Below are 27,586 nucleotides of genomic sequence, written 5' to 3'. Positions count from 1 at the left end.
AGGTCACTTAGCTGGAGTTCGGGGAGTTCATAAACTCCTCCGTCTCTTGGTCTACTCCATTAGGCATGGGTCTGGCTTCTGTAGATCCCAGAGGGGTACCCATATGAGGATTCCAAGTCTTTGGGACCCCTCAACCTTTTGGCTGGTGACCCATGTTGGAGTTAAGAGCCTTGGTCCATGCCCACTACTCTCACTAGTTATTCTGACAAAGACAAATCACCTAACTTTTGTGGGCCTCAGTTTCCAAATCTAAAAATGAGGGGCTTGAACTCTTGAAGGTCTCTTCTATTTCTGAAAATCCAGAAATCTATTTTTCACTTACCTTTTTAAGTTTTAAATAATGACAACAGCATCTGAAAGCCTCTTTCCTAAACGTTTCCCAAGGCCAGATGTTCCTGGCACCAAAGTAGGAGAAAAAAATAGTTTTTGAATAACCTAACATTTTTGTCTTTTAGAGCAAATAATCCTCTGGCCTTTTTAATTCCTTTTTCCCAACAGCTACCTCCTTATAAACCCTTCAAAGAAGGTTTTAAAAAGTAAACTATTTACCCTTCCTGAATCAGAAGGATCTATCTTATAACATTATCTTTTTCCAAATTATTTTTCCTACATTAAACCTCAAACATTTTTATTCTGCTAACTATCTTCTTCAGCTTTGATTTGTCCCTGTTTTGCAGGGAAGGTTATTAGATGCTTGTAAGAAGGGGATCAGAAAGCTTAGAAATGACACTTATGGACAGTGACTCCAATGGGGTACAGGTGGGGACTTGATAATATGGGTAAATATAGTAACCATATTGTTTTTTCATGTGAAACCTTCATATGAGTGAATAACCATAATACCTTAATAAAAAAAAAAAAAGAAACCACACACACACACACACACACACACACAAAGCTTAAATGGCTGGCAGAGGAAGCATGCTGTCTATGCAGGGAAGTTCTGGCCTGAATTTTCATAAGACGATGATATGAAATGGCAGGACAAGAGTTAAGAGCAGAAAGTAGAGGAAATGCAGAGGAAAGCAGACAAAGAGTGAAGGCACGTGCTGTTTGCTTTGAAAGAGGTTTTAGGCGAAGCCCTGGTGGCAATTCCTCAAGAATGTTCTTTCAGTTAAATGACTTCTGGAACTGAACTTTCCCAAGAAATCACACTGCTGTGAGAAGGCAGAGTTGGAACACCAATTCTCTTCCTTCAACGTCTCTGTGCAGCCTTCTGTGAAAAAGCTGGTGAGGTACTGGGCAGCCCCTCTATTGGTCCCACACCCAGTTTTCACAAGACAGGATCATTTTACAGGCCTTTCAAGTCTTTTAGGAAGACCAAGTCTTTCAACAGCTCACCAGGAAATCAAAGATGCTCCAAATCACCCTTTAATAAATCAGTGATTTATTGAAAGCATAGTAATTCACTAGAAACCCTCCAAGTGAATCTACAGGTATAATATATGCATAACCTCCTAGTCTGAAGTTGGCAGCATATTTCAAATAGTTGTAGGTTCTAAGATAGCATCTACTAACTTTTAATTAAGGAAATATATGCCCTAAAAAATTTGTCCCTTGTTAAAACATATATGTGTATATATATATTTGTGTGTGTGTATGTATGCATGTGTATGCAACATAAACCCTACTATTAAAAAAAGACTGTTTTTAAGCCACACTAGGATTATAAATGAATACTATGAGTGAACTTAAAACATGGCATTAAAACAGACACAAACAGAAGTAGAAAGGTAGCCTAGTTCCTACCAGAAAGTATCAGAACAGACACTCTGGTAACTATCCAGCTAGTTGGATTGTCTCAAAGCAGTAGCTTCTCATTAGTAGTGAGAAAGGGCAGTGTTAGTGGTACACACTTCCTGTGCAACTGATAGAGGCTGCCACCAGGTAAGGCAGGCACAGGTGCCTCTTACTCAGTTTGCAGCACCATAACTAGGTCCCACTAAAGGACTCATCTTTTCCCAGTTTATTCTTTCCAAGGAAATCTTTCTGTCTTTTCATAAGCAAACAAACAAATAAATGCAACTGTTCTTGTCATCTTCTGATGTCTTTTTTCTTTTTTTTAGAAGGGGGGAGACACTAAGAACCTTTTTTTTTTTGAAACAGCACCAACTTTCTAACTGATGAAGAAACGGTTGGTAGCAGTGAGTTGAAATGGAGTGAAAAATTAATCAGGCATACGGGAAATCCCTTCCTTGGAAGTATCACAGAGCATATGTTAGCATTAATGATGCTTCATGTAGAACACAGCAAAAGAACCATACAGCACTGTAGCAGTCTGTCCATCACATTGTCCCTACATTTCCTTCTGGAAAATCAGTACTCTAAACAAATACCTCAGTCATGTCTCCAGAATAGACCCACTGTGCTCCTTTTCCTGGGACAACAGCCCAGGTCCTTACTACCCAGAAGCAAAACAAAACATTTTGCTTGAGGCATTTATGAAGGAAAATGATAATGATCATATAATCTGAGATATGCTCATGTCGTGGGTTTGGAGGGAGAGTGGCATAGACTTAATTACTAGGTGATTACTTAAGAAGACATAATTACAATGATTCTCAGAAAGCATATTTATTCCTGCATGGAGTCTGGTTTTAGTCAACAGAATCGAGGGTAAGATTTTTTTCCTGAAGTTTATGTAACCAAAAAAAGTACAAATCATGGAAAGAATAAAAAGCATTATCTCAAGCTCTCTTATTTCTTTCTTTTCCTTGCCTTCACTTTTATCAGCTCTTGAAAACTGAACTGGTTGTAAGCTGAAAATGACTGAGATTTTGTGTAGTTTTCAAGTCAAGATTAAAAATCATACTGTTGAGAAAAAATCATATTATTGAAACTCATGTTCTTTTCCAAGGGTGTAGACCACAATGGGCAACTGCACATTAGAACCTGTACATATAGTACTTAAAAAAATCTGTGGTTCCCTAATATCTAGAATATATAAAGAAGTACAACTCAGTAACAGAAAACGAAAAAACCTCATTTAAAAATGGCCAAGGGACTTAAAACAGACATTTCTTCAAAGATACAAAAATAGCCAACAAACATATAAAAAGATGCTCAACATCACAAATGGTTAGGGAAATATAAATCAAAACTACAAGATACCATCTTGTACCCATAAGGATGGCTGCTATGAAAAAAAAAAAACAGAAAATAGCAAGTATTGCTTAGGGTGTGGAGGAAATGGAATCTTTGGGCACTGTTGGTGGGATTGTAAATGGTACAGTGGCTTAGAAAACAGTAATGCAGTTCCTCAAGAAGTTAAAAAAAGAATTACTGTATTATCTACATACAAAAGAACTGAAAGCAGGGTCTCACGGAGATATCTGCACACCCATGTTCACAGCAGCATCATTCACAAGAGCCAAACGTGGAAGCAACCCAAATGCCACCATCAGATGAATGGATAAAGAAAATGTGATATATACATATAATGGAATATTATTTAGCCTTAAAAAGGAAGGAAATTCTGACACATGCTAAAACATAGGTAAAACTTGAGGAGATGCTAGGTGAAATAAAGCAGTCAGAAGACAAATACTGAATGATTGCACTTATATGAGATCCTTACTCATGGCAACAGAAAGGAGAATGTGGTCATTGGGGCCTGGGGGATGAGGGAATTGTTTAGTGGGTATAGAGCTTCCACTTTTCCAGATGAAAAAGTTCTGGAAATTGTTGTACAATAATGTGAACATACTTAACACTAGTAAACTAGACACTTAATGACTAAGATAGTAAATTTTATGTTTTGTCTACTTTATTATAAATAAAAAACAAAACAAAACACAAAAAAACTACAACTCACAGTATTTCCCAGCATGATGGTGATGATCACAATGCCTTACACATGTCCAAGCACTTTTGAGAAGCCCAGAGAGCTGGACCTCCAGACTTGCTTATACCAACTAAAAAAAAAAAATGAATCACACTAGATTGCAAAGGTTTTATTTCCTTTTTCCCAACTAGCATGAGTGTTTTATGTATCTCACCACTTCATCACTCTGAAACCCGGGCCACCCAAACATCTAAGGCTGCTGACTCCAGAGTTACTCTGTATTCTCTAGGGTTCTAAAGAAAAGGACTGCCTATGTATCAGTGGCCTGGAGAAGAGGGATTTGTGAAGTCAGCCTCCTTCCTCTTCTTATTTAGAGGATCTGCTAACAGACCTATGCAGTCCCATTTTCTCTCCAGATAAAAGATGAAACTTGGCAATAATTCCGTTGTAAAAATGATATGCAAGATTGATAACCCAGGTGCTCTCCACCACCCAACATGATCTACCACCTTTTGCCATTTCATGCCCCCTTTTTATTTTTTCAGAACCACTTCCAGGTTTGGGGACTGGAGGCATTGCGTAATGATACTTTCTTTATAAGCCTTTTCTTTCATCTCAAATACAAAGAAGTACAGTGAAGGCGGAAATCTGGAAAAGGGGGTGAGAATGGCTGGGAAGAGAATAGATGCCCCCAAAAAGAAATGGTAACAACAGTTTTTGGAGGAATGATGCATTTACAAAAAAGATGTCAGGTCCATCTGGAATGTATTTTTAAAAAATAAAAAGCCCTTTTCTACTATCAACAGCAGACTAGCAGAACACAAAACTCCCTGAACAACAAAGTTCTATTACTAATTAAAACAGCAAAGAAACAAAACTGAAAAGAGCTCCTCCTTGGGATGTCCAGCCACTGCTAAGCTAGCTGTAAGCCTCTTCCTGGTGCCCAGGCCATGGGCAAGAGGCCTCCCACTGCAGTTCCCCTCTGTGCATTTCCTCCAGATATCTTTTGTTCAAAGGGCTCCAAATACCAATAAAGACCAGTCTCCCCCACCTGAGACTCCTGACAGAAACCTGGGCTGCCTCTGTCAGAATACAAATAGGGGTTCAGAAACCACTTGGGCTAAGATCTTCAGCTTAGAATCCTCCCTTATTTGGTCAGCTTCCTCTCCATTTTCTTGCACAACACGGTAGTAAAAAAATGAAAAAAATGTGGCAATCTCAGGATACAGTCAACAATAGTATTCTGCTTTCATCATTGTTCAGGTTATTTTGCATTGCTGGGGCAGAAACAGCACGTGAGCCCGGTAACCCCTCACCCCTCTGTTGGTTTGTTTTTCAGTACACTTTGTAGAACACTTGGGGCTGGAATGAAGAGAAGCAAGAAGTTTCCAATCCTAGTCTCTTCTCTTCATCACTCACCCTGCCTCTATGAACACAGTAAAATAGCCACAGAAGCAATCTGGTAGGATCTCAAAGACATCTAGACAGAAGCTTAGCACCCTCTCGGGCTGACCTGCTCCAGGGCTTGTACAGTCCAAGAAGGTGCTAACTTCCTCCCTCCAACTCAACACTTGAGACATTTTCCTTTTTCGTAGGTCTGAAAGCTGCAGGTCATTGTGGAAGCACCTTTTACTGACTTGAAGTTCTTTACAAACTGTCCCTCATTTGGCCACAGGATGAATCATCTTGGGCCCTGAAGCTGTTCCTGGGCTCTAATTTCCCACTGCTTAACCCTCTCTCTGGCTCTTCTCTAGGCTCCTCAAACCTCCCGTTGTGTAGGAAGCATGGGTTGAAGACAAAGCTCCAGAGGCGGTTGACTACCGGCTGCTCGCCCTGCACAGGGCAGCCCTCTGCACGCTCCCTGCCAGCACTGATGCAGGCAGGGGACTTCCTCATCTCACATTCAAGCTGCCCCTACCCCTTCTCACCACCGGGTTTACGTTAGTAAAAGAAGGAAAGAAGAAAAAAGGAAAGAAGGAAGGAAGGAAGGAAAGGGGCAGAAAAAGCAGAGAAGAAAAGGGAACTTAAGAATTTATAAAAATACAAGAAATTATTTTAACAGGAAAGGAAGACTTTAAAAGATTCATTTACCAGACAAAAATGCAAATAAAAACAACAAACTTTTGCCTCCAGCCTTGCAGCATGTTCTTACATACACTATGTCTCTATTTTCTACTGCCCTTTGAACACCTAGGATATGGCTGTGAACACAGGACGATTTGTCCTGTTCAGATTTATGCTCATAGGTAAACATGAGGAGAGGCTTAGCTGAATTCCATGAAATGAGTTATTTACTGAACATCTGAAAGCTTGTTTTTTAAAGGCATAGAAGTTCTACAAAGGGAAGCAAGAAGTTCTGAGAATTTCATTTTCACAACAATGAATAATGGCTCTATGCTTGTTCCTCTAACGTGTGGTTACCAGCTCTGCCCTGGCTCGTACATTCAAAGCCAGGGTAATTTCTTCACATTACAAAAATAGTTAAAGACAGTTTAAGAGAAGAGAACCAGCTAGGTATTTTAGAGTGGCTATAAAAGATTTTTTCAGGGGGGAAAAAAAGCACTGACCTGTGTTGTTTCAATCCGCTGAAAACGACCAAGTTCTCAAGTTCCCCCGCTATCTCCCAGCCAGCTTCCTGTACATGCTGCACGTGACACACTTCCTCACTGCACCTTCTTCGCCTGGCCTAAGCGGTCAGAGGCATGTGATAAGATCATCTTGCTGCCTGCTTCACACTGGGGTAATCCTGTATCTAAGAAACCGCTGTCTCCCCGAAGGGGTCCCCCAGCTTGTATCAGGCATCCCCAGGGCACAGGTAAAGAGGAGACAGGCCTGGGAGGAGGCAGGGGAGAGTACTCTACTCCACAAGGAGGGCGAGGATGTGAGGGAGAGAGACTCTAGAGCCCCAGGGTCACTCCTCTTGGGGCCGGGGTGGCAGTTAAGAAGGGTGCACGGCTCACAGGGAAGGCTGGGCGCTCTCCTGCCATTAGGACAGGCCCTGGTGCTGCCACCCTTGGGACAGCTGAGGAAGGGCCCACGCTGCGGCCCAGGACGCCCCCGGGCCCTTATACGGAGAGCACTAGCACAGAGCACACCCAGGGCTCAGATCACACCCCTGGGTCCCGCAGTGAAGAGGCCACTCACCCCCAATTTCCTGGGACCGTCTCAAGTTCGCATCCAGTCTGTTTAGCCCTATTGCCAGGCGGTGTGCCCTAATTCTTGGTTCAGCAAACAAATCCAGAGTACTCATTGCCTCCCAGGGCTAAGTAAATGGCAGACATTTCCCCTCTGCTCGTCTCCAAAATATGCCAGCCTTTGGTTTCCCTGAAAGGGCTGACATTGCCTTCCTGTGGGATGGTGGCAGGCTCCTGGTGGCATGTGAGCCCTGGCCATGGGGGCCCTGATGCTGGCCTGGCAGGGGCACCCGGGAGACAGCCCGAAACAGTGGGGAGGCTAAGCGAGCAGCCAGGGTGCCCCTGCTGTCCTCTTCCTGCTGTCAGAGCTCTCTCCTTTTACAATCCCTCTAACTCCCTGGTGGTCCAAACATACCAGAATTTGTGGATGTGGAAAGTGGCCTGGGGGAATAAAACGATGGCCTGGACTGAGGGAAATATTCTGCAACTTGAACAATTTGATTCAGTGCAGAAACCTGCAGGTTGTTTCTGTTTGGCTGCCCTGGCATAATTCTTTTTAAAAAAGTGCTTTTAAAGGGATTTCTTGTTTTTCAGAAAGGTAACTGCACACAAGCTCACTATTTCACCATTACCCTGTAATTCCCCAATGACGTCTTCCACGTGAGAATGCCGAGTAAGGAAAGGAGTTGAGTCCTAAGAGTCAGAACTCTGGACAACGGTAAACCTCTGAAGTCTTACTACATGATTGCATTTCTGGCTTTGGAAACATGCATAACTGTTTTACCATCTTGACAGCTGATGGCTGGTTTTCTGATTAACTGTACAAGTAGATTAGCCCATTAGTTGAGAAGGCTATATAAAGGATGGCATTAGCTTTAACACAGGAATAATGGTAAAACTTTGCCATCCTGGAAAATCAAAATACCACATAGATGATAAATAATGACTCCACCTGAATGTGTTTAGAAGGGTCACATTCTGGGTTCAGCTGCCAGTTCCATTTTTCAGCTAAGCAGTCACATATGTTATACTTAAGCCATACTCTGAGGAATTTTTAAAGGTCTTAACAAAATACCTTGTAATTTCCCTTGAAAATCCCTAATCTGGCCTCCTGTCCATGATAATTTTTTTCTGTTTAGACATTTTAAAACTTGTAATAATTTAATTTTTTAGAACAGTTGTAGATTTACAGAAAAATCGAGAAGATAGTGCAGAATTCCCACCCATTCTGAACCCAGTCTCCCCACTACTAAAATCTTACATTTAGTATGATGTTTAAGTAACAATTAATAAACCACTGTTGATACATTATTATTAGCTGAAGTCTACACTTTATTTAGACTTCCTTAGTTCCTCGCTCATGCCCTCTTCCTGACCCAGGGCCCAGTCCAGGCCCTCATTGACGTAGGTCAGCACGTCTCCTTCAGGCTCCTGTTGGCTGCACCAGTTTCTCAGAATTTCCTTGGCTTTGATGACCTTGACAGTTTTGAGGACTACCGGTAGAGTATTTCATAGAATGTCGCACAACTGGGATTTGTCTGATTTTTTCACATGATAAGACTGGGGTTATGGATCATTCGAAAGAAGATCACAAAGGCAAAGATCCATTTTTAATCATATATCAAGCATATATACTGTCAACATAATTTAATACTATTCATGTTGGCTTTGATCACCTGAAGTAGTGCTTTTAGGTTTTCCCATTGCAAAGGTGTCCTCCCCTCCTTCCATATTATACACTTTGGAAGGAAGACTTTGAGGGTAGAGCATTATATCAATTATTTGGAATTCTTCTACATGGAAGATTTTTATCTTCTCCCCACCTACTAATTTATGCAATCCATCTATTTATATCAATATGGACTCATAGATCATATATTTTATATTTTGGGATATCATTCAACACTATTTTTTTTGTTGCTCAAATTTTTCCACCTTTGGAAAAGAAGATGGCAGTGTGATAAGTGAGACAAAGAAATCCTCCCAAAACCACAAATAGTATGAAAATACAGTTAATTAATACAACTAACCCTAAAACAGCAACAGGAAAGAAGGCTGCACCAGACTGCACACAGACCTCACCAACAGAGCGGACCTCAGGAAACAGGGTAATGCACAAAAGCCTTGATCTGGAGGGAACCAAGCCCTTCCCCCACCCTAGCTCACTGGTGGGAGGAAGAGAAATAGAGCCTGGAGGGGTTGGAAGCCTGGCACTGCTCAACACCCAGGCCTGGAGGTCTGCTTTGCAAGCAGAAACCTACACTGAGTGGTGCTCTGGACGTTGGGGAGCTCGGACAGGTGGAGTGCTTCAGAGACTGAGATTCTGGTCGTTGGTGGAGGAGGGGATCCACACCCAGCCGCTCTGTGTCAGAGGAAAGGCAGGTGGACTGAGAGGCTTCCTAGCTGCAGAAGGGACGGTGTTTGCACGGAGCTTGCTGCACGGGGGAGGGGAGAGCTGGACAAGGTTGTCTGGGTGGCTCCACCCAGCTGGTTGGGAACTTTGAGGAGCTTCAGGTGCCCCATCCCCCTGGCTGCCTACTCAGCTCTGAGGCCCCCCACTGTGACACGCAGCCTGCTGCACCTTCCTCCTAGCCTGCCGGCCAGCTTGCAAACCAGCAGTAACTGTACTGGCGTCAGGCCAGCCACAGGGAGACCCCACCTACAACAGCTAGAGAAGCAAAGCACAGATGCTTACACCTGTGTGCTTGGCCCACTGGCTCTGACACTTGAGACAGGCACCACAGACGGGAATCAGGAAACAGATCTTTCCTCACCCCAGGTACCAGCTCTGCTCCCCTACAAGCCCCAACCTCACTCTAGGGGCTGAGCAGCTCCAGAGACTGGAGCTTCTGGGGGGCACCACACAGAAATATGAAACGTCAAAAGAACATGGTTCAGACCAAAATCTCACAAACCCCAGGAAAAGGACCAAATGAAACTGAACTCACCCATCTTTCTGAAAGAGAGCTCAAAATAAAAATCATAAACATGTTTATGGAGGTACAGAAAAATATTCAAGAACTCAGGAATGAATTTAAGTCAGAGATTCAATCATTAAGAAATTCCATATCTGAAAAGAAACATACAATGGAGGGATTTAAAAGCAGATTTGATGTAATAGAAGAGACAGTAAATGGAATAGAAATTAGAGAAGAGGAATACAAAGAAGCTGAGGCACAGAGAGAAAAAAGAATCTCTAAGAATGAAAGAATATTGAGAGAACTGTGTGACCAATCCAAATGGAACAATATTTGTATTATAGGGGTGCCAGAAGAAAAAGAGAGAGAAAAAGGGATAGAAAATGTCATTGAGGAGGTAATTCCTGAAAACTTCCCCACTCTGGGGAAGGAAATAGTCTCTCAGGCCATGCAGGTGCACAGATCTCCCAACACAAGGGACCCAAGGAAGACAACATCAAGACATATAATAATTAAACTGGCAAAGATCAAGGATAAAGGCAGACTTTTAAAAGCAGCTAGAGAGAGAAAAAAGATCACATACAAAGGAAAACCCACCAGGCTATCATCAGACTTCTCAACAGAAACCTTACAGACCAGAAGGGAGTGGAATGATATATTTAATGCAATGAAGCAGAAGGGCCTCGAACCAAGAACACTCTACCCGGCAAGGCTATCATTTAAATTTGAAGGAGGGATTAAACAATTTTCAGATAAGCAAAAGCTGAGAAAATTTACCTCCAACAAACCACCTCTACAGTGCATTTTGGAGGGACTCCTATAGATGGAAGTATTCTTAAGGCTAAAAAGATGTCATCCGAGGGATACACAAAGGGTACAGAATATGATTCATAACATACAAAGAATGGAGGAGGAAGAAAAAGGAGGAAAAAAGAAAGGAACCTTTAGGTTGTGTTTGTAATAGCATATGAAGTGAATTAAATTAGACTGTTAAATAGTAACGGAATTACTCTTGAACCTTTGGTAACCACGAATCTAAAGCCTGCAATGGCAATAAGTACATACCTATTGATAATCACCCTAAATGTAAATGGTCTGAATGCACCAATCAAAAGACGTACAGTTACTGAATGGATAAAAAAACAAGACCCATCTATATGCTGCCTACAAGAGACTCACTTCAAAACCAAAGACATACACAGACTGAAAGTAAAGGGATGGAAAAAGATATTTTATGCAACTAATAGAGAGAAAAAAGCAGGAGTTGCAGTACTTGTATCAGACAAAATAGACTTCAAAACAAAGAAAGTAACAAGAGACAAAGAAGGACATTACATAATGATAAAAGTTAGTCCAACAAGAGGATATAACTACTATAAATAACTATGCACCCAACACAGGATCACCTACATATGTGAAACAAATACTAACAGAATTAAAGTAGGAAATAGAATGCAAAGCATTCATTTTAGGAGACTTCAACACACCACTCACACCAAAGGACAGATCCACCAGACAGAAAATAAGTAAAGAGACAGAGGCACTGAACAACATATTAGAACAAATGGACCTAACGGACATCTACAGAACACTCCATCCAAAAGCAACAGGATACACATTCTTCTCAAGTGCACATGGAACATTCTCCAGAATAGACCACATACTACGCCACAAAAAGAGCCTCAGTAAATTAAAAAAAGATTGAAATTGTACCAACCAGTTTCTCAGACCACAAAGGTATGAAACTAGAAATAAATTACACAAAGAAAGCAAAAAAGCCCAAAAACACATGGAAGCTTAATAACATGCTCCTAAATAATCAATGGATCAATGACCAAATAAAAACAGAGATCAAGCAATATATGGACACAAACGACAACAAGAATTCAACACTGCAAAATCTGTGGGACGCCGCCAAGGCCGTGCTAAGAGGGAAGTATATTGCAATACAGGCGAACCTCAGGAAAGAAGAACAATCCCAACTGAGCATACTAAACTCACAATTAATGAAACTAGAAAAGGAAGAACAAAGGAGGCCCAAAGTCAGTGGAAGGAGGAACATAATAAAGATTAGAGCATAAATAAGTAAAATTGAGAAGAATAAAACAGTAGAAAGAATCAATGAAAGCAAGAGCTGGTTCTTTGGGAAAATAAACAAAATAGATAAACCCCTAGCCAGACTTATCAAGAAAAAAAGAGAGTCTACTCACATAAACAGAATCAGAAATGAGAAAGGAAAAATCACTATGGACACCACAGAAATACAAAGAATTATGAGAGAATACTATGAAAAATTACATGGTAACAAACCGGATAATCTAGAAGAAATGAACAACTTCTGAGAAAAATGCAACCTTCCAAGGCTGACCCAGGAATAAACAGAAAATCTGAACAGACCAATTATAAGCAAAGAAATTGAACTGGTAATCAAAAAAACTACTTAAGAACAAAACCACTCGACAAGATGGTTTCACTGCTGAATTTTATCAAACATGTAGTGAAAACCTAATGCCCATACTCCCTGAAGTTTTCCAAAAAGTAGATGAGGAGAGAATACTCTCAAGCTCATTCTACGAGGCCAACATCACTCTAATACCAAAACCAGGCAAAGACACCACAAAAAAAGAAAATTACAGATCAATATCCCTGATGAACATAGATGCAAAAATACTCAACAAAATATTAGCAAACAGAATTCAAAAATACATCAAAAAGATCATCCATGATTAAGTGGGATTCATCCCAGGGATGCAAGGATGATACAACATTCAAAAACTATCAACATAATCCACTACATCAACCAAAAGAAGGACAAAAACCACATGATCATCTCCACAGATGCTGAAAAAGCATTTGACAAAATTCAACATCCATTCATGATAAAAACTCTCAGCAAAATGGGTATAGAGGGCAAGTACCTCAACATAATAAAGGCCATATAGGATAAACCCACAGCCAACATCATACTTAACAGCAAGAAGCTGAAAGCTTTTCCTTTATGATCAGGAACTAAACAAGGATGCCCACTCTCTCCACTCTTATTCAACATAGTGCTGGGGTCCTAGCCATGGCAATCAGACAACACAAAGAAATGGCATCCAGAATGGCAAGGAAGAAGTCAAATTGTCCCTGTTTGCAGATGACATGATATTGTACATAAAAAACCCTAAAGAATCCACTCCAAAACTACTAGATCTAATATCTGAATTCAGCAAAGTTGCGGGATACAAAATTAATACACAGAAATATGTTGCTTTCCTATACACTAATGATGAACCAGCAGTAAGAGAAATAAGGAAAACAATTCCATTCACAAATGCATCAAAAAGAATAAAATACCTTGGAATAAACCTAATCAAGGAAGTGAAAGACCTATACCCTGAAAATTATAAGACACTCTTAAGAAAAATTAAAGAGGACACTAATAAATGGAAATTCATTCCATGCTCTTGGGTAGGAAGAATTAATATTGTCCAAATGGCCATCCTGCCTAAAGCAATCTACAGATTCAGTGCAATCCCTATCAAAATACTGACAGATTGTTCAACGAACTAGAGCAAATAGTTCTAAAATTCATATGGAACAACAAAAGACCCCGGATAGCCAAAGCAATCCTGAGAAGGAAGAATAAAGCAGGGGGATATCACTTCCCAACTTCAAGCTCTACTACAAAGCAACAGTAATCAAGACAATTTGGTACCGGCACAAGAACAGACCCATAGACCAGGGGAACAGAACAGGGAGCCCAGATATAAACCCAAGCATATATGGTCAATTAATATACGATAAAGGAGCCATGGATATACAATGGGGGAAATGACAGCCTCTTCAAAGGCTGGTGTTGGCAAAACTGGACAGCTGCATGTAAGAGAATGAAACTGGATTATTGTCTAACCCCATACACAAAAATAAACTCGAAATTGATCAAAGACCTGAATGTAAGTCATGAAACCATAACACTCTTAGAAAAATATATAGGCAAAAATCTCTTGGACATAAACATGAGCAACTTCTTCATGAACATATCTCCCTGGGCAAGGGAAACAAAAGCAAAAATGAACAAGTGGGACTATATCAAACTAAAAAGCTTCTGTACAGCAAAGGATACCATCGGTAGAACAAAAAGACATCCTACAGTATGGGAGAATATATTCATAAATGACATATCCAATAAGGGGTTGACATCCAAATTATATACAGAGCTCATGCACCTCAACAAACAAAAAGCAAATAAGCCAATTAAAAAATGGGCAGAGGAGCTGAACAGACACTTCTCCAAAGAAGAAATTCAGATGGCCAACAGGCACATGAAAAGATGCTTCACATCAATGATAATCAGAGAAATGCAAATTAAACCCATAGTGAGATATCACCTCACACCAGTTAGGATGGCTAACATCCAAAAGACAAACAACAAATGTTGGCAAGGATGTGGAGAAAGGGGAACCCTCCTACACTGCTGGAGGGAATGTAAACTAGTTCAACCATTGTGGAACGCAGTATGGAAGTTCCTTAAAAAAACAAAAATAGAAATACCATTTGACCCAGAAAAACCACTCCTAGGAATTCACCCTAAGAATGCAGGAGCCCTGTTTCAGAAAGACATATGCACCCTATGTATCGCAGCACTATTTACAATAGCCAAGAAATGGAAGCAACCTAAATGTCTATCAGTAGATGAATGGATAAAGAAGATGTGGTACATATACACAATGGAATATTATTCAGCCATAAGAAGAAAACAAATCCTACCATTTGCAACAACATGGATAGAGCTAGAGGGTATTATGCTCAGGGAAATAAGCCAGGCAGAGAAAAACAAGTACCAAATGATTTCACTCATCTGTGGAGTATAAGAACAAAGAAAAATCTGAAGGAACAAAACAGCAGCAGACTCACAGAACCCAAGAATGGACTAACAGTTACCAAAGGGAAAGGGACTGGGGAAGAAGGGTGGGAAGGGAGGGATAAGGGGGAAAGGGGGGCATTACGATGAGCCGACATAATGTAGCGGGGGTGGGGGGGACATGGGAAAGGCAGTATATACAGAGAAGACAAGCAATGATTCTATAGCATCTTATTACGCTGATGGACAGTGACTGTAATAGGGTATGTGGTGGGGACTTGATGATAGGGGGAGTCTAGCAACCATAATGTTGTTCAAATAATTGTACATTAATGATATCAAAATAAAAATAAATAAAATAAAAAAACAAACAGAAAAAAAACATTGTTCCACCTTTGGCCATTGGGAGCTCTTTCTCTTGGTTTTTGTACTCCTATCAAAATTTCTTTGGGTTTTGTTTTTGAGTACTTCCTTGCTTCCTGGTACTACAAGATGCTCCAGGCTTCTCATGTGGAGTACCTCCCCAACTATGCATGATTTTTCCTGTCTCAAAAAGAGTACAGAAGAAAATTAATCTATGGGCCTAAGAAAACCTTTATTTGTTTTCAACTGTCATTAGTTTTGCCCAGTGTCTTAGTAAAAATCTTTTTTTAAAAGTTGCTTTCATAAAATGAGTCCTTGCCTTTACCAGCAAGGAAACACCAACACACCAACTGAATGAAATTCTGCATTTCATTATTCTAAGATGCATGTTTGTGTTGTAGTATTTCTTTCCATCATATTTTAACATTCCTGAAATCAGAGTGCACATTCATATCATGTCGTTTTTCCCTTCTCCTTACCTGTCATTAATTTGAGGGTGCACCTTACAGTTGATGGTGTCTTGGGAATGGAGGAAGTACAGCAGTCATTTAGTTCTTGTTTGGACCATAGGCATCATTTAACTACCTTCACTGATTTTTTCCCCTCACTGAACAGATATTCTGATTAAAGTGGCTTGATGTGTAGCATCTACAGACCTTAGAAAACCCCCAGATTTTAGCTACTCCCAGACACATTCTAACTTTACCTCAAACCACAAATTCTCTTCAAGTCCTAAATATAGATTAAAGGGGGGGGGATTATATTCTTTTCAGTTTTTCTGGGTTTATTACCTTATTCCTTTATGTTTACCGTGTGACTTTTACAAGATCTCATGAATCCATTCATATGCCTGAGGAGCCTAATGCTGACACTGAAGGGTTGTGAGAATGTTCCACTCTTGAGCAGTGAAAGAGCTTGCTGGTCAGAAGCAGATTAGGAAGGATCTACCCTTCCAACTCAGGGAAGCCAACCAACTGCAGGACAGCAGAGCTGACCATTCCTTTCTCTATGGCCAGGATCTTTTCTCCAGCTCATGAACTACTGCTGCTTTGGGAGCATCATGCTTTATATATTTTTTCTTTTAATGGGTAGAGACTTACTCAACTGGTCACCATGTGTGTATTTCACAAATAGTCACAGATGAATTGCCCTATCTTTACATCCAGGTAGGCAGCAGTTGGCTATCTATACACTATTTTCTGTCCCCCTCCTGTGTAAAATGTACCAAGATATTGATGGCACCCTAATCATCTCACCAGCATCCAGAAAAGACTGGAAGAGATGATGTTACACTAACTGTTTAAGGCCGTTATTGACCAAGCCCTTATCAATGCCAAGCCACTGAGCTAAGTGCTTTACATACACAGTTTCATTTAATTATCACTGCAGTCCTATGAGGTAGGTATTGTGGTCCTTAACTTTACAGATAAGGTAACCAAGTTAGGCTAACTAACCTATCCAGGGCCCCTTGATAAGTTTAAAGACAACACACAAGCTTAGCTCTGCCTGACAGCAGACTGAGAGCCTAATGCTAGTTGCAGACTCCTTGGTGTCCTTATAGACCTCTACAGCTCAAATTGGGCACATTATTGATTACTATCCTCTTCTCTAGTTACTTTCTGCAGGTATTCATCACATCAACCAAACAAGTGGCAGTAAGAGCACAGACAGTGTCTTTTGTTTCACTCACTCAGTCTGCCAGTCTCATTCTAGTAGCTTTCCTGTTAATCCTGCATTTTTACCTTACTGCTAATCTAGGTTTTTTTCTGATTTATTAGAAAAATGAAAAAATTTTTTAAAATACTTAGAGAATAAATTCATAATTATTCTAGTAGTTATTTACCTCTATCTCCCTCCCCTACTTTGTTTTCATTTTTCATTTATTAGCTCCTTAAATTGTGAGCTTATTTTCAGTTCATTTAAAGAAAATTTTTTATCTAAGTATTAGATACTTTTATCTATTGCACACATTTTGATGCATTATAGTCTCATTGTTAATTTAGAAATAGTCTATAGTTTCAATGGTAATTTCCTATTTGATCCAAGAATTAGTTAAAAGGATCATATTTTAGTTTCCAAGTGTGTGGATGGAGGTAGGGGCAGGAGCTGTCTTGGGTTAATTTTGAATGCTATGTTATTATTGTATGTGGCCACTATGTCTACTTTTTGGTTAATTTCATCAGTGTTTCTAAATGCTGCATGGTCTTTGTAAAAACTGTGTGTATTTCCTATTTGTTGGGTTAGGTCAGTAATGATAAATGTTATTCAGATCTTCTTCTGTTCCTACTTACTTTTGTTTACTTGATCAAATTCTGAAGGCATTTTGTTAAAGTCTCCCACTATAATCACGGAAAACTTTGTGTTTTTAAATTATTTATTTATTTGTTTATTTATTTATTTATTTACATTTTTACTTAGATTATTTGTATTTTTAACAGATTTTGCTTTATCTAATTCAGCGCTAAGATGTTAAGTGTATAAAGATTCATTACTATTGAATCTTCTTGTTTGATTTATATAATTTTTTTATACTTGCTTAATATTTCTTTTTACATTTAATCCTATACTTTTTAACATCAGTATTGCCATCCTATTTTTGTTTTGTTAGTTAGAATTCACCAACATATCCTCTTTTTTTCTTCCTTTTTGTGTAATTTTGGTATACATATGACCCCTGAAAACAACATATAGATTATCTTTTGAATCAAGCTGAGAGTCACTGATTCTTAGAGGAATTTAACCTTTTCACATTTATTGTTATATGTTTATCTTATTCCTGCCATTTTATAACAGGTGTTCTGTTATATTGTTTTCTTGTCCGCCCCCCCCCTACTTTTCTTGACTTTTGCTGATTAACCAGGCCTTTTATTACTATAGTACCCTCTACCACTGGCTGTGTGTGTGTGCTTTAATATCTAGTGGTTTAGAAATCCTACCTACACTTTTTTCTAAAGATAAATATATGTGACTTTTCTTGGTGAACATCAGAGAATTGCATAGTAGGACCCTGTTAATTGGTAAGCTCCGTCCATTATTTTGGGAAATTCAATGAGAGGCTCATACTAATAATAATAAAGAATGTGTGTGTGTGTGGCAGGGGGGAGATGACATACACAGGAATCAGAAATCCTTCTACAGGAGTGTTCTCCATTCACTTCCCTCTCCTCTTTCTATAAGGAGGACTGACTATAGCTCTTACAAACTATGTGGGTAAGTGTGGGGTAGAGGGGCAGCAAGAATCCAATGGCTGGGACATAGCCAGGATATGCTGGGGGATGCTCTGTACATTTTGGATTCTGAGATATGCAGGCACTTTGGAGGTCTGTAGAAATATCTGTGGAAGGGAAGGTATCAAGCTGAATTTCCTCCTACATCACTTCCAGTCACTAGAAGTCATCAGCTGAGGAATCTATTCTAGAATTATGTAAGAATTCAGAAGTAAAATCTTAAGAATGTAAACAAATCCTCTAAAGAGTTGAGGAACTTGAATGAGAAAATAATGTTACCAGACCTTATAATTCTGAGTTTTCTAATGTCTAGTTAAGAAAGTACAGTAATCAACAAGAATCCACACTTTTTTCCCCTAAAAATGAGGTAGTCTGCACTTTCTTTAAAGCTTTTATATCAGTACAGGGGTGACAGGGAAAATTCTAAGGAGGTATTGTTTTGTATAAGTGTATGTGTTTGAATGAAGGTTAACATAAAAATTTCATATTTAATTTTTCATGGAGAATCCCAAGGTAGTAGGAAGAAGGGAATAGTGATAAAGGTGAAGCAACTGTTTGAACACCTGCCAGTAACACTTAATTTACTGGACTGAGATCCCAGTTTAGGTCACAAAGAAGAAGTGATAAAATATCTTAAAAGAATATTTCTTTTCTAACATAACATATTTTAAAAAATAATTTTAGCCTCATAAACATTTCGTGAGTTAAATATTATTTTTAATCATTCTCATAATACAAAAGGGGATACTGAGGTTCCAAGAATTGAAGGAATTTGTTCAAACAAATAAGTGATAGAATGGGGATTTAAACCCAAAGCTTCTGACTACAAGCCCAACATCATTTCCAGTATATACCAAAACTATCTCCTTGTTGTTCTGTCTCTGAGAGAAACTTAAACCCATGCACACCACAGGCATGTTACACTGAGAGGAACTGCAGTGAGGCACACCCTTGGCAGTCAATGCTCCAAAACACAGTTCAAACAGTCCAGTCAGACCCCAGAGCAATTATTTCTACACTGTCCCTGTGGGATGTTTGGAGCATTATGTCATGCCAAAGGCTTTCCTCATTAGCAATCATGCAAAAAGATACCAAAGCAGTTAAAGAGAACATGAAAGGTCAAGAAAGTTCTCTTGCTGATGCATTGCACCCTGGTACATTTGTTTAGGCCACTGCATTGTAATCTAAACCAGAATTATCAAGCCCTCTGGTCAGCTTTCTTTAAGGCCAGACCCCTACCTTGTAAAGTAATTCTTCTTTGGCATACTACTGGACCTGATGCCAATAACCCAAATGACACCTTCAATATCATGCAGTTGAATTCCAAATAACTAGGTCCCTCACTCATCTTTGTTGTTGATTGAAACACTGCAGGATATGGCAAATTCCCTTGTTCATAAAAAGACTGGCTAAGGACACACAGAAAGTCTTGCCATTCCCCCAAGATGAGTTTTAAGATGCTTCATAAATACAGAACTCCAGAGGTAGTAGACAGTACTAAGAAGCAAAGTACTCTCACACATTTGTTGCTCTTTTCTTTTAAGCTGAATAGAAAATAGAAGAATAGAAGGCAATGCAAACAATTCAAAAGCATACCAAAGATATTAGGAGAGATGATGATAAGGTATTGGGCAGATTTGTGGCTCTGATTCAGGACTTGTGTTTTCCTAATACACATGCATAACCTGAGACCAAAAGAAAACCTAATTAATTGCCTATTTGCCAAATCTTCCTACTCAGAGATATCCCTTCCTTCCACATTTAAGAGTACATAACACAGGACAGAATTGGTAAACAAGCTCATATCACTTCTAAAAGGAAAGAATCTGGAATCAGACTACCTGGGTTCAAATCCCAGATCTATTACTTACTAGTAGCAGTGAATACTTTATTCTTTTGGATCTCAGTTTTTTTATCTGCAACATGGAGATCATTTAATAACAATTGAATGTGATATTGCATTCAAAGAGCTTAGCCAATGCAGTACATAAATAGTGGCTACTATTAATGTTAGGCAGAAATTTTATTACCAGTAAATTCTGTATTAGAATTTCTCAGAAGAAACACAGAGTCAAGAAACAAGCTTCATTTCTGTGGATGCTGTGCATGCAGGAAATAAAGGATATTCAGGAATAATAGGCAGTGGAGCTACAGGTCCTCCACTCATCCTAGAGAGGCACAGTCCACCAAGGAAGTAGAACAGGAAGTCCATACAGGTACTTTGAGCCTGGGAATGGTGCAGCATTTATGCTTCTAAATTTGAAAGAGTTGGATATATTTGTGTCTGGTCAAAAATAAGGAGGAAAATTGATTTATTTACTGATAATAAAATTTTTGTTTTTAATGAGGAAAGCTTCACAGCAGTGAAAGATCAAGTGGATGAGAGAGACAAAGAGAGGTTCAGCACTGGCCATGAATGCAGGCAGAGGAACAGATAGCTACACAGAATCTTGGAGAAGCTGTTTATGTGGTGTGAAGTGTAAAACCTTTAAGCCATGCCTTTGAGAAAAACTTAGATTAAAGACAGATATGTTAATCCTCAAGGCTTTCTGGCTTACTGATGTTTTCTTTGAACAAGACTCCAAGAAGAATCCGGACCATGTGGGGTCTCAGGATTTATTCAAGTTACAATTAGAGTATGAGTCATATCCAGCTGAGCACATCAACCACATCAACCACATGTGTTTATCACATATTTTCTGGATTATGATTTGGATTTTGAAGTGGCCACAGACAGGTGAAATTATATGATTCTATAAATGAGGTAAACTTTCAAGAGATAAAACATCTCTCAAGATTTTATTAATTACTCAATTAGTGATTCTGAATGGGTGACACTACATTTTGTATATCAGCATCTATTATTCTCAGCCTTCAAGCAACTTCTAGAAATTAAGTTGGTGCTCTGGAAGGTACCTAAAATACAACAAGGTGCTATTTACTAAATTACTGTTGCATATCTCTCAATGGTACTCTTACAATTCTGAAAGCAACATAATATCCACCAATTAACTTCCAAGGGAAAATTTATATACAAAAATGATCAAACATCTCTGTATCTAATAACAAGTGTCATTATTGAACTGCTTATTCCTGAACAACTTACCTAAACTGAATTTTGTGTAGATCATAATAACTCCATAGAGAATTATCATGGGGCACTGTAGATAATCAGTAACTGATGGAAGTGGAGGCAGAAGAGGAATTAATGAAATATTACAATGAGCTGATTATGTTTTTTGTTTTAATAAATCATACTTCCCTTTTACTGGAAAATGACCACCGTGAAGTGTAATATTCATGAAAGCATGCTGAAACTGTTAGTAACTAGACTTTATAGTCATGAAGCCTTCCTGAGCAATAAGGAATATGCAGGGGGAAGATAAGTTGTGACAAGTAGTATGCCAGTAAATGTACAACTAATGTATAAATTCAGCTTTAAGAAACTTCACCTAGCTTCATTAAAGATAAGGATTTAAGGTTACAAAAACAAAAATGAACAAAGAAAGCAAACCCATACCACTACCACCTGGGTTATCATTAATGACAAACTGCCTTGTGCTATCTAAGTTGAAAAAAAAAAGAAAAAAGGAAGAAATCTAGGAACCCCCAAACAAACTGCAAACTGTGGACTGACACACCTTGGGATTACATTTCTCATTTGTGTGGTTGTGGAACAGGCATATTTTACTTAAGTAAATCCAACTTTTCATGCTTGAAAGAGAAAGAGAAAATAATTTAAACAAAGCCATTCCATACAGTAAGTGCACCCCCAGAATATCCTGAGATGAGGGACATGAATCTGCAGTTGTCACCAGCATGGCACACTTGGGTGTGATTCCAGTCTTTAAAAACACATATATTTTCACATTCCAGGGCTGGTAAATGGCCAGCTACTTCACCTGGAGGTCAACCAAGGATATAACAATCGAGAGTAATTGCAAATAGATGCAATTTCTGCTTAGCCACAACTATAAACTCTAACTTCACTGAACTGCGCTGGACCAGAGAGGCCTTTATCTCAACGAGGTTCCTCCTGTCTTGCCAAGGGCAGCTCAGACAGGCTGCTGTGCTGTGTCCTAAGGCCCGGTGATGCAGCACCATGCCCTCTGGGCAATCCCTCCCTGATGTTCTCCTTCTACTAACTTGGTGAAGTAGAGATTTGAGACAGATTTGTTTTGTTTTTAGGCAGAACTCTTTTATTGTTGTCCAGCACCTGTGATAGTTTCATGCCTCTAAAGGACCTAGGAAGTTTGGAGCAATATTGGCCTTTCACAGGAAAAGAGGAGTCAGTAAGCACACCCGGAGGTGAGTGAATATCTTAACACGTGAAAATGTGGTGCCAGAACAACCAAGCCCACACCTGACATGCTCCTCAGCACAGTCAGCTTTATTCCTTTAAAAAAATCTGGAACAATATGTAGCAAAACAAATAAATTGTGTTCCATCTCTCTATACATCTCTAAAGTAAAGACTGGCAATAAGCACCTCAAGGAGAGGTGTCCTGTCTCCTGCAATGCCAGTTTTCCTTCCAGACCCTTCCAGGGAGAGTCATGCCCACCCATTCCATTGCACCAGTAGTCTACCACACCACCCCTTTACATGTCTACCTCCTCTGGGAGAAAGAAAGGAGGCTGGCAGCTTGCAGGTGTTTACTGAGTGAATGAAAGATTCTTGCCTCCCAACAACAGAAGAATCTCTCAATCTCAAATCTACAGTTCAGCTCACCAATTTTATATATGGTCTACTCTTTGTATGCACAGAAAACAGAAGAGCTTCAAAACAGAAAATGCTAATTCAGATCCTGAATTAGCGTGTCTAGTAATTTATGTATCTTAAGGCTGAAACTGGATATAAAACTCCCTTTCTCCCTCCTACAACCTCTGTATATTGAAGTATTTTCTGAACCTCTACTTACAATGAATCATAATGCCATCCCAACTGCTATTCTCAAAAAAGATGAACTCTCTTTAGCTTATCGATTTTTTTAGGATTAAACATAAACAGTACATCCTTTGCCAATGTTTTTAACAGACAGGTATCAAAACAAGATGGAAAGTCTTTAATAAACAGAGAGTTTGGGTAAACCATCTTCAGTCATAACTGTGCTAGGAAATTTTGTTCCGGTTTCATATGCTCATGGACTCCTTTCAGAAGGATGGGCAGTCCAAGCACACACCTGCCATGAGAACCTGTGTGTGATTGTCACACTGTTTGCATGAAACCAACACCATGGCGACCTTTTGTGTACACTGACCGCCTAATTGACAGGCATGGCACGTGCTGTGGATTTGCTACCCCTGACCTAGGGACATGGCCTCCCACCCACAAGGAGCTGGCTCTCTCTGTTGCTGGTTAGGCTGAAGAGGCACTGATTGGAAAGAATTAAGATTTCTCCACACTGCCTCTTAGAAAGGGTCTGCCACACCCTGATTTTGAAAATTTGGACTGAATTTTCTGTTCATAAAAAGAGCACTAAACTGATTACAAATGAAAGTACTAAGACTGTTATTAAAGTTCAGCTACTTCTAAAACACCAGCTGCCTCAGGACCTTTATAACCTAATTTTCCTGTGTAGGTTCAGATTGCTTTGTAAATGCTCTTAATAGCAAACTACTAGCATTATCCATTAGCCTAAAATAATTATTATATTAGGTGTTTATATATATCAGCAATGTTATCTTTTTTTGAAAAACTCTAAGTGCTTTTTAGCATTTTCTTATTTATCCATTGACAAAAGTAGTTATTTCTGCTTTAGAGGTGGTGACATGGAGTTACTGCTAAATGAGAAACAATAGTAACGCACCCTTCCAAGGAAACTATAAAATCACAAAAGAGTTTGGTTTGTCATCTTTCATCCTTAGTCTAAGGTCAATAAATATCTGTTAACTGTTTAGCTAAGTCTCCCACTGTTATCTTATATAGAAAAAACTAGCAATAATATGGCACATTTTAATGGGACCAGATGGTTTTTAATCAACATCTTATAAACCAACAATGTGTTATATGGTAACTACCAAATATATAAAGCCAGGCAACCTTGCTGGGTGAGTGCCCCAATCATCAAGTGCTATATAACAAATGACCCCCAAAACTTAGCTGTGTAAAACAACCATTTCCTTGTCCTCATGGATTCTGTGGGGCCAGGAATTCAGATATGTCAGTATGGACACAACTCCACTCTGTTCCATAACACCTGTGAGCTTAGCAGGGATCATTGATAAACTGGGGGCTAGAAGAATGGGGCTGGAGAATCCACTTCCAAGATGATTTCTTCATTTATGTAGACTATAAATGCAAGGCTGGGATGGCTAAAGGCTAAGGGCTCAACCAAGACTGTTGACCACAGAACTTACATGTGGCCTTCCCAGCACCTAGTTGGACTTCTTACTTGGCTCAAGTCTCTAAAAGCAAGTGTTCCCAATGAACAAGGCAGAAGTATGGCTTTTTTTTTTTTAATGAACTAGCCTTAGAAGTTGTATGAGACCACTTCTGTCATTCTCTCTTGGTCAAAGTAGTCAAAACACCTTTCCCCCACCAAAATCAAAGGAAAGGTCACACACCCACCTCTCAGTGGTAGACACACCAATATATTTGCAGCCATGTTTTCAAACACCTACAGTCAATCTTCAGTTTGCTGTTGCTTGCTGCACCAATATTTTGAACTTGAACTTTTACTGATAAACATGTGTGTTTACAGAATATCAACCATAAATGGCTACTGTTATATTTCTAGACAACCAGCTTCTGAATTATAAGAGGTCATAGGTCCAGGGCAATCTCATACCCACCTGAGTGTTTAGGTAAATAGTGAAATAACAACAAAGTAAACAACTATCAGAAGATCTGTTAGCATGTTTGGACTTTACTTTTATCAAAATATCCAGTTGGACAAAAAAAAATTTTTTTTCACTATCTCCATTAAGGCTATAAGAATCAGATGCCCCAAGTTAAATTAAAGCACTTAAGGAGCTTGGGAATTAGGCAAAAACAATATAAGCAATTTAACTTTCTAGAACTAACTATTCAGCTTGAGGTGGCCAAGTCAAACTCCCATCAGAGCAGAGAAGCCAAAGCTGGCTGGGTAAATCAATGGAATTATTGAGGATTGGGATTAACTGGAGCACATGTGCCCCTGCCTTAAGACATTTGAATTAAATTTTTAGAACATACTGCATTTTCTACAACTGGCTCTTAGACCACAGTTTTATGATCTTCGATTTAGAATAGGTGGTAGTTATTTCCTAGGTTTATGATTTTTTGCCCTAGTTATATTGGCCTATTTTGCACTCCTTTGATAATGGAAAATAAACACTCAATTTATAACTCTGTAGTTAGTAATAATCATTTATTGAGCATTTTCTGTGTTCCAGACACTAAGCTAAGTTATTGACATGTATACCTTATTTAATGCTCCACAGTCAAGGTATTGCTGAACCCATTTTACATATTAGGAAATTGAGTTACAGGGAGGTCAGTTAACCTAACAAAGGTGATAAAGCTAGTGAGAGATACAGAGTAGTTTCACACCAGAGAGGTCTGACCCCAGTGCCTAGGCTTTAATTGCTGTATGTTGTACTAAGATGCTTCAGATGAAAACGGCTTCCCTAAAACACAGGTAGGTGCCCACAAAAAGGGATCGTCAGCCTTTGCTGACACTTATTTCGTTACCCATCCAACTAATTTTGGGGACGGAAATGGAAGTTTATTCAAGGCAGTGATTATGCAGGGACAGTACCTCTTACTCAGGAATTCTGGGAGTTTAAGATGGTATAAGAAACAGAAGTTAGGAAATGGAAATACATCCCATGCTCATGGATAGGAAGAGTTAATATTGTCAAAATGGCCATCCTGCCTAAAGCAATATAAAGAGTCAATGCAATCCCTATCAAAATACCAACAGCACTCTTCAATGAACTAGAGCAAAAGGTTCTAAAATTCATATGGCACCACAAAAGACCCCAAATAGCCAAAGCAATCCTGAGAAGGAAGAATAAAGCGGGGGGAATTACGCTCCCTGACTTCAAGCTCTACTACAAAGCCACAGTAATCAAGACAATTTGGTATTGACACAAGAACAGACCCACAGACCAGTGGAACAGAATAGAGAGTCCAGATATTGACCCAAGCATATATGGTCAATTAACATATGATAAAGGAGCCATGGATATACAGTGGGGAAATGACAGCCCCTTCAATAGCTGGTGTTGGCAAAACTGGACAGCTACATGTAAGAGAATGAAACTGGATTATTATCTAACCCCATACACAAAAGTAAACTCAAATGGATTAAAGACCTGAATGTAAGTCATGAAACCATAAAACTCTTAGAAGAAAACATAGGCAAAAATCTTTTGAATATGAGCAACTTTTTCCTGAACGCATCTCCTCGGGCAAGGGAAACAAAATAAAAAATGAACAAATGGGCCTACATCATGCTAAAAAGCTTCTGTACAACAAAGGACACGATCAGCAGAACAAAAAGGCATCCTACAGTATAGGAGAATATATTTGTAAATGACATATCTGACAAGGGGTTAACATCCAAAATATATAAATAACTCTTATGCCTCAACAAACAAAAAGCAAATAACCCTATTAAAAAATAGGCAGAAGATATCAACAGACAATTCTCCAAAGAAGAAATTCAGATGGCCAACAGGCACATGAAAAGATGCTCCACATTGCTAATTATCAAGGAAATGCAAATGAAAACCACAATGAGATATCACCTCATGCCAGTTAGAATGCCCAACATAGAAAAGAATAGAATAACAAATGCTGGCAAGGATGCTGAGAATGGGGAACCCTCCTACACGGCTGGTGGAAATGTAAACTAGTTCAACCATTGTGGAAAGCAGTATGGAGGTTCCTCAAAAAACCAAAAAATAGAAATACCATTTGACCTGGGAATTCCACTCTAGGAATTTACCCTAAGAATGCAGGAGCCCAGTTTCAAAAAGATATATGCACCCCTATGTTTATCACAGCACTATTTACAATAGCCAAGAAATGGAAGCAACCTAAGTGTCCATCAGTAGATGAATGTATAAAGAAGATGTGGTACATATACACAATGGAATATTATTCAGCCATAAGAAGAAAACAAATCTACCATTTGCAACAACATGGATGGAGTTAGAGGGTATTATGCTCAGTGAAATAAGTCAGGCAGAGAGAGATCAGTACCAAATGATTTCACTCATCTGTGGAGTATAAGAACAAAGCAAAAACTGAAGGAACAAAACAATAGCAGATTCACAAAACCCAAGAATGGACAAACAGTTACCAAAGGGAAAGAGACTGGGGAGGGT

The 27,586-nt window shown here is 39.2% G+C and overlaps 1 protein-coding gene across 6 annotated transcripts in view; it reads right to left on the bottom strand.

Annotated features, from left to right (window-relative positions):
• WIPF1 (WAS/WASL interacting protein family member 1) overlaps positions 1–27,586 on the bottom strand; it is a 125,779-nt gene that overhangs the window by 71,535 nt on the left and 26,658 nt on the right. Inside the window, exons 1-2 of one of the 6 annotated variants that reach the window (XM_073218672.1) lie at positions 6,352–6,445; positions 3,815–3,914 (exon numbers count right to left, since the gene is read on the bottom strand). The exons of 4 other annotated variants lie outside the window; for them this stretch is intronic. The gene's annotated coding sequence lies outside the window, so the exon portion shown is untranslated. Of the gene's footprint in view, positions 1–3,814; positions 3,915–6,351; positions 6,471–27,586 lie in introns of those variants that run through there. One more of the 6 variants, XM_073218671.1, reaches the window with a different exon arrangement.

Source organism: Manis javanica, chromosome 12 (genome assembly GCF_040802235.1).
Source record: "Manis javanica isolate MJ-LG chromosome 12, MJ_LKY, whole genome shotgun sequence".
Taxonomy (NCBI): Eukaryota; Metazoa; Chordata; class Mammalia; order Pholidota; family Manidae; genus Manis; species Manis javanica.
Note: the sequence above shows the minus strand (reverse complement) of the source record. Positions and strands in the feature narration are given on the sequence as shown.